The sequence below is a fragment of the Vigna unguiculata genome, chromosome 11 (genome assembly GCF_004118075.2).
Source record: "Vigna unguiculata cultivar IT97K-499-35 chromosome 11, ASM411807v1, whole genome shotgun sequence".
Classification (NCBI taxonomy): domain Eukaryota; kingdom Viridiplantae; phylum Streptophyta; class Magnoliopsida; order Fabales; family Fabaceae; genus Vigna; species Vigna unguiculata.
Window position 1 is genome coordinate 19397503 of NC_040289.1, and position 7082 is coordinate 19404584.

A 7082-nucleotide genomic window follows, 5' to 3' on the forward strand; every position below is an offset into this window, starting at 1 on the left:
TTGAAAGCGCAAAAGCAATAATCCTAAGCTGCTCCGTCAGTAGCATCCCCCACGACCACGACTAAATCAACATTCGTATCTGGCGCCTTCGTAGTCTTATCTGCCTCTTCCTCAGGACTACTGCCAGCCTCACTCACGAGCTCACCATCCACAACATCTTTGTTGACATCGAATCTGGCATTAGACGCGTTAATATCCTTGTAAAAGAAGGCCACTTACCGCAAACCCTTCTGAAAACCATTGATGTGCTCTTGAATGGTACAACCTTTAAGGTCTTCCAGCTACAACTCCAGGCCACCATTTTTCTCCTTAAGCTCGTCATAATCGGCCTCAAGGTCCACTATCCTCCCCTTCAGTTTTTTCTCCAACTCCAATCATCGCAACTTCCACGTTCCTAACCTCTTTTTCTCCTCCAACCATTCTTCCTCTACTTTCTTCTAGGCAGCCTTCTCCTTAGCATGTTTGTCAGCCTGAACCTTCAGCTCCTCCGTCAACTCCTCCACCCTAGACCGACTACCTTCCTTCATCTGTCTCTGATATAGAGAACCCACTCTGTGTCTCAAGATCAACGCTCTCCCCTTCAGTTTTTTCTCCAACTCCAAGCATCGCACCTTCCACGTTCCTAACCTTTTTTTCTCCTCCAACCATTCTTTCTTTGCTTTCTTTTAGGCAACCTTCTCCTTAGCATGTTTGTCAGCCTGAACCTTCGACTCCTCCGTCAACTCCTCCACCCTAGATCGATTACCTTCCTTTAACTCTCTCTAATATAGAGAACCCACTCTACGTCTCAAGATAAACGCTTTGCTGCCAAACTCAACCATAATCTTGACCAAAGCATTCGACTCCATACTGTCAATAGAATTAACCAGAGATTCAGGCAAGTAACTCTCAATATCGCGTCGAACAACAGTTTCTGGTAACTCGATAAGTCCAGTCTCGGGTCCCCTAGCACTAGATGAGGATCCCGGCCCCAACAGGGCAACCCTAACTTTCTTCACTTCCTTACCCCCGCCAAGCCTAGCAGGCAACTCCGCTTTCCTCTTAAAACCCCCATGCACATGCACTTCCACAAGAGGTTCTTACAGGTTGGGAACTTTAGTGTTCCCAGCAGCCCTAGCCTTCGTCGTCTTCTCCTTGCAGAGAGCTTGAAAAGAGATTCAAATTTTTCTTCCCGATTTGTGCCATATGACCTACAACAACAACGAATACTGATTAGTTAACTCAAACACAATATAGCACTTAGAAATTCAAAAAGACACCTTCTATATCAACAATTGGATGAATCGAATTATAAACCCTAACTAAGTCCTTAGTGGGTAGCCTATCATTAAACTTCATTAGTGTCTCCACCACCTCCCTATCCGCCAACGACAATCTCTCCTTCTTCATATCCTTATACCACCAAGGGTTGTCGGTCCAACTAAAAGGGAACTTAGTGTTCCCATCATCGTTATAAAAGTACGACTGCCCAAGTTCCTTCACCACCACCTTGAAGAAACCGTCTTTAAAATGCTTGAATGATTGAGTGAACACTTCCAGCCTGCTTATACTTGGCAGGCTTATCAATGATAACTATGTTGTCGGATTCTTGGGCCTCGTATCATAGAAATATAAAAATGATTACGGGGATGGTTGTAAATACAACGATCAACAAAGAACCCCGAAAGCTTGCAAATACGCCCAACTGTTTGGATGCAGCTGGGTAGGGGTAACATTTAGTAAACGTAGTACCCCATGGTAAAATCATCAAAGGGCAGCCTCACGTGCAACTGTGAAAAGTGGCACATATACATGTAGAAGAATCCCTCGACAACACTTTCCCTCTCTAAAGCCACTATGTCACGACTTATGTTCCTCTCTAAGATAGGTATGCAGTTGAGCCATGACTTAAGCAACCTAGACCATCTGAACAAGGAATGTTGGGCCCACACGTCTTCAACAACCCATTCATACCCGACCTTGGCTGGCCAGTTGCTCTCTGCTATTTCCTCTAGGGGTCTTCCCTTACCTCAATGACTGTCTCCATCGGAATCCTCCCCGCACCTACCATTTGGCCAACACTCACAACATCAAACCGACTACTCCCATCTCCCCAAGATCGCTCACTCCCACTACCCGAAGAAGATAATGACACACTATCAATACCACTAGACATAGCTTTTTGACAGTAAGATGACGACAAATACAAAGAACTTATCGGACAGATCTCACACACACAAATAACTACTCTCAGATTTCTTGCAAATGAACCAACGTAAACAAATTTTCAACAACAAATGTATTTATAATCAACAATCTGAATCGCTACAACTTTTCTCGCTAAAAGCATCAGTCACATGAAGCATCACAATGAACGCAAAACGTCACAACACTTAAAATGGCGGCACAAACCTCTCTAATTGGACCTCTGACATCTGGCACCCCCTCAACTACCATCACCCTTTATGATCTAGCCTTAACACTGTTCATAACACTTAAAGGTTGGGGGACTGGTGTACTGCACCTAGGCGGATCAAGGCAGTTACTCACACACTTTCAAGCCTTTGACACTATAACGACAAAGGCTAGGGGACTAGTGTACTACACCTAGGCGGACCAAGGAGACCACACGGCTAAGGCCGTCCATACATAACCTCTTTTAATTACTAAGTACACAACCAATCAAGCATAAACACATAGCGGCCCAAACCATATACACTGGTAGATAGCATGTGCAAACCGGGAAGGAGCCAACTCGAGAGGGCAAGGATTGAGGGAAGGTGATATTTGTGTCTTTAACATTCCTTATTTGTTTCCGCAGGAACATTTTTGTACACAAATAATGATTATGTTTTGATAGTTTATAAAATAAAATAGCAATAAAATTACATATTGAAATTAAATGTTAATGGATTTGAACACAAGGACTACAATTATGAATATTAGTAATAACATTAGTGATGAGATCCTTTAAGGTATATATATATATATATATATATATATATATATATATATATATATATATATATATAGATATATATAACTATTATTTTTAGAAATTTTTGTAAAGTTAAAGCTAAAATAAAAAATAAAAAATAAAACATAAAGTAGAATTCATTTAATCATTTTTAATAACTTTTGGTATGCATATTGGAAAAAATATACTTATGTTTGAATTTTATTTGCAGCATAATAAATAATATTCCAATAGCATAAAATATTTTAAAAAGCATATCGTTAGTGTTTTTTTGCATCTTCTTCCTTTGAGATCTTGTAAGCAGCTCCCTACTCTCTCATTGCAAAATAAAGCAAGTATCTAATATAGATCACATTTGATAATTTTTACCCTCAGAAAATTGAAAATTACATTATAAAATAGATATGAATTCACAGAATAATTAAAAGTGGAAAACAAGAAATACCCAAAAGGCCAAAGTAATATGAAAATAAGACCTAGATATCATAATATGATAATCATATGCTGTCAATTAAAGACGCCAATTTCCATAAAATTAATCACATAATATGCTATCATATGAACATGACGTAGACATTATACTTTGCTTGCACACTTATACTAGAATTACTACATAAACTTCACATAACAGTTGAATAAATGAAATATGGAACCGATAATCATTAATAAATCAACCTCAATAATAGGGTAAAAAAAGATTAATTATTTGGAAATATTTACACATTCCTCCTTTAGCAGGCTCTAGGGTCACTGTTCTTCCAAGGAACTCAGGGTTCCCTCTTTGGTCAATAGAGCCTAAAAGGGAAAACCTACATAAGAACAAATTTGATTTCATAGAAGGGTGTTAGTCATTTGGAGTGGTGTTGTATGTGATGAGGCATGAACATGGTGTGAGTATTTGTTATCTCAGTTTTTGATTTTAAGCTAATTTTTCTTTCCAGAAACATTCAACACACCCTAAAACTTTCACTATTTTCAGTTCCAAGTCTTGAGTCAGGAACTCCGAATTTATTTTCACTATTTTCTATACAGTTGAATACATGGATTGAAGATAAATACCTCGCAATCTCTTCCTCAGATGCAGCCCAAAATAATTTACTTTGGCTTTCTTGTGTGCAATTGCTATATATCTGTAACATGTTCTCATTGGTTATTATGACTAGAACATGCAAAAAGAGAAGTTTATGAGGTAGTTTCTTTCACTTGCACCATCGCTCCAGAAAGCACTGGAGATGAAGCAGTAAGGTCCTGAAACAAATTTCATAATATCAATTCTCACAATTGGAAAAATTACTAATGTAATGTAAAATAAAATTAGGTACTCTTAAAAATAATCTTGTTATATGACACTTAATACCAACAATTTAAGCAATGGAATCCAAATGATAGGCCTTAGAAAATAGGTCAAACCTATTTTATTTCGTATAAAAGGAAGAATGTGTAATCATATCATAGAAAACTTAAAACTGCCAAATACTAATATTATCATGTTATATCAGACACTCACAGTACCTCATGCACTACATTCTTGAAAGTCACTAATTGCACCCATTTAGGCTTCCTTAAATTTTCAGACCATTATGACATTCCATCTCACATTTGTTAGGTTGAGAACAATTACATTTAAGCCTATGTTACTACACCAAGAAAAGGGGGTTTATCATATGGGAACTCAGAAAATTTTTATTGTCCAGACATCATATATTTAAATATGGACAAATTATCCTTTAATATTTCACCCTGAAACCGACTCTTCCCAACACAACAATAGTAACCATGTTTAAGATAATAATAAACAGGAAATACAAATCTACAATTTAATTATCAGGGCAAAACAATAACTACCCAAAAGACAGAATAAAAATTCACAATATTACTCTTTCAAATGCATTAAAACCCTCTGATTCTACACCAATAATCCTAGGACTGAAAATTTCCCAAAATTTTAGTGAAAAACTTATTGGGCATCATAGGACCTGTACTTAGCTTTTGATTTACTTTGTTAGCCAAACACTTCATTTTCAGATTTAGGGTTTTCAATTTTGGGTTTTTAATTTTTAATGAGTTACATTTTTGTTGTAATCATTTTAATAGAAAAATTGTAAACTAGGTTGTAAATTTGTGATTCAACGTTAACTTGAATACATGTTTTAGCACGTTTTAGCACCCGTGAATGAAGAGGAGAGAAATAGATCTTTGTGTACTTGAGGAGAGAAATTAGTGAATGTGTTTGGTACCTTGTTGGGGGAAATTGTTCTAGAGCGTGTGAGAAGTTGTGAGAGGAAAAATAAAGTTAGAGAAGAGGACATAAGGGAAAAGATGGGTTATTACCTTTGCACAATCGATATTACCACGAGTTAGGATTTGTGGGCTTGCACTCCAACACGAGTTAGGGTTCAATCTCTACGAGAACAAGATTCTTCGATCAACTTATGAGGGACAAGTATGAGAAGCAAATGAAAGTTTGAATTTGGATAGGAATTGGAAGGTCGAATATGGGAGGCGAGATTATAGTGAAACCCCGTGAGCATTGCGCATGAGAAGGAAAATAAATATGTAAATTACCCTAATTTTTTGTTTTGCGGCAACGTTCCATACGCGTTCAAAGACTAGATAATTAACTTAATCTTACCTACGGAAAAATTCCGTACATAATGCGTACGTAAGGATCCTAATCAATAGGTAACATCCGTATATACACTTTAAATTACGTACGAATTTTAATCCGTAAATAATAATCGATAGATAATTCATAAATTTTTTGTAGTGATACTTCTTGGAGGGGGAAAGCCACAAAATAGAATTTTAAGAAGATAAGAGAGGTACACTTACAAATATTGTCTGGATTTTGAAAAAAAAAATCAAACAGAATGAGAGTTCTGGGAGAGCTGAAAAAAGAAGGGAGCAAAAGAAAAGGAGTGCTCTTGGTGCAAATCTTATGCGTTGATATTGTGAATAGGAAGCAAAAGCTTGGGTGATTTGAAGGTCCTATTCTTTTAGATAAAAGTGTGCAAAAATCCATATAGGTTTTTTCTTCTATATTTAGTTGTGATATTTATTTTTAAATCATAGCACAAAACATATTGATTGTTTTTTTTCTTTATTTCTTTCTTTTCCTTCTTTTACACTAAAGCTTGAACTCATCATGGCACCGTATATACATGTTCTAGCTTTCATTGCTTTTATGAAATTATATCTTAATGTGGGTTTGTTATGTCAAAAGAAATGGTATGTTGTGTAATATACGAAATTTGGGATGAGTTTTATAGCCATTAATATTAGATGAAAGTTACAAATGTGTGTTGGCATAAAAGGTGTCAAACAAACATAAACCTTATATGTATATATAAATCTTTGCATTTGAAAGCTTCTTTTGGTATGTTAATTTATTAACCAAAAGCTTTTATACTTTTTCCTTAATTTCTTTCGTTGGAATGCAAATGTTGATTTTAATGGCTACTATAATATACTGCTTCGATGTTTCAACATAACACATAAGATGCACAATAAACATGAATATTGAAATGAAGAATTTTGAGTAATAAATAGTCTAGGTATCAACCTTTTGAGTTTGGTGATATTCTTTTCTAGAAGGGATATATATCTTACAAAAATTATCAATAATTTCTTTTGTTTTTTTTATATATATTACATAACATTAATTATCATGTTGAGTCTCGGATTTGCTTGATAATTAAAATCTTTCAAAATCATCTCATTGATTATTAAGGGGAGTCTTAGACTTTTTTGATAATTAACATCTTTCAAAATATTTTCATCGATTATCATGTTGAGTCTCAAACTATTTTCATACCACCAATTATCATATTGAGTCTCAGACTTGCTTGATAATCATTATTTTCATAACTTTAATTATCTTGTCGAGTACCGAACTCACTTAATAATCATTTTTTCATAACTCTAATTATAATGTCGAGTCCTAGACTAGCTTGATAATAATTTTTTCATATCTTTAATTATCATGTCGAGTCTCGGATTTGCTTGATAATCATTATTTTCATAAATTTGATTAAAATGTTGAGTCCCCAACTCTCTTGATAATCATTTTTTCATATTAATTATCATGTCGAGTCTAGGACTTTCTTGATAATCAAGATTTTTAATA

The 7082-nt window shown here is 35.4% G+C and overlaps 1 long non-coding RNA gene across 1 annotated transcript; it reads right to left on the minus strand.

Annotated features, from left to right (window-relative positions):
• Nucleotides 1–3502: 3502 nt before the first annotated feature.
• LOC114168300 lies at nt 3503–5526 on the minus strand. The gene is made up of 3 exons (XR_003600658.1): nt 5288–5526; nt 4016–4204; nt 3503–3765 (listed from the first exon to the last, which is right to left on the minus strand). It is a non-coding gene; the product is annotated as an uncharacterized LOC114168300 (long non-coding RNA).
• Nucleotides 5527–7082: the final 1556 nt, after the last annotated feature.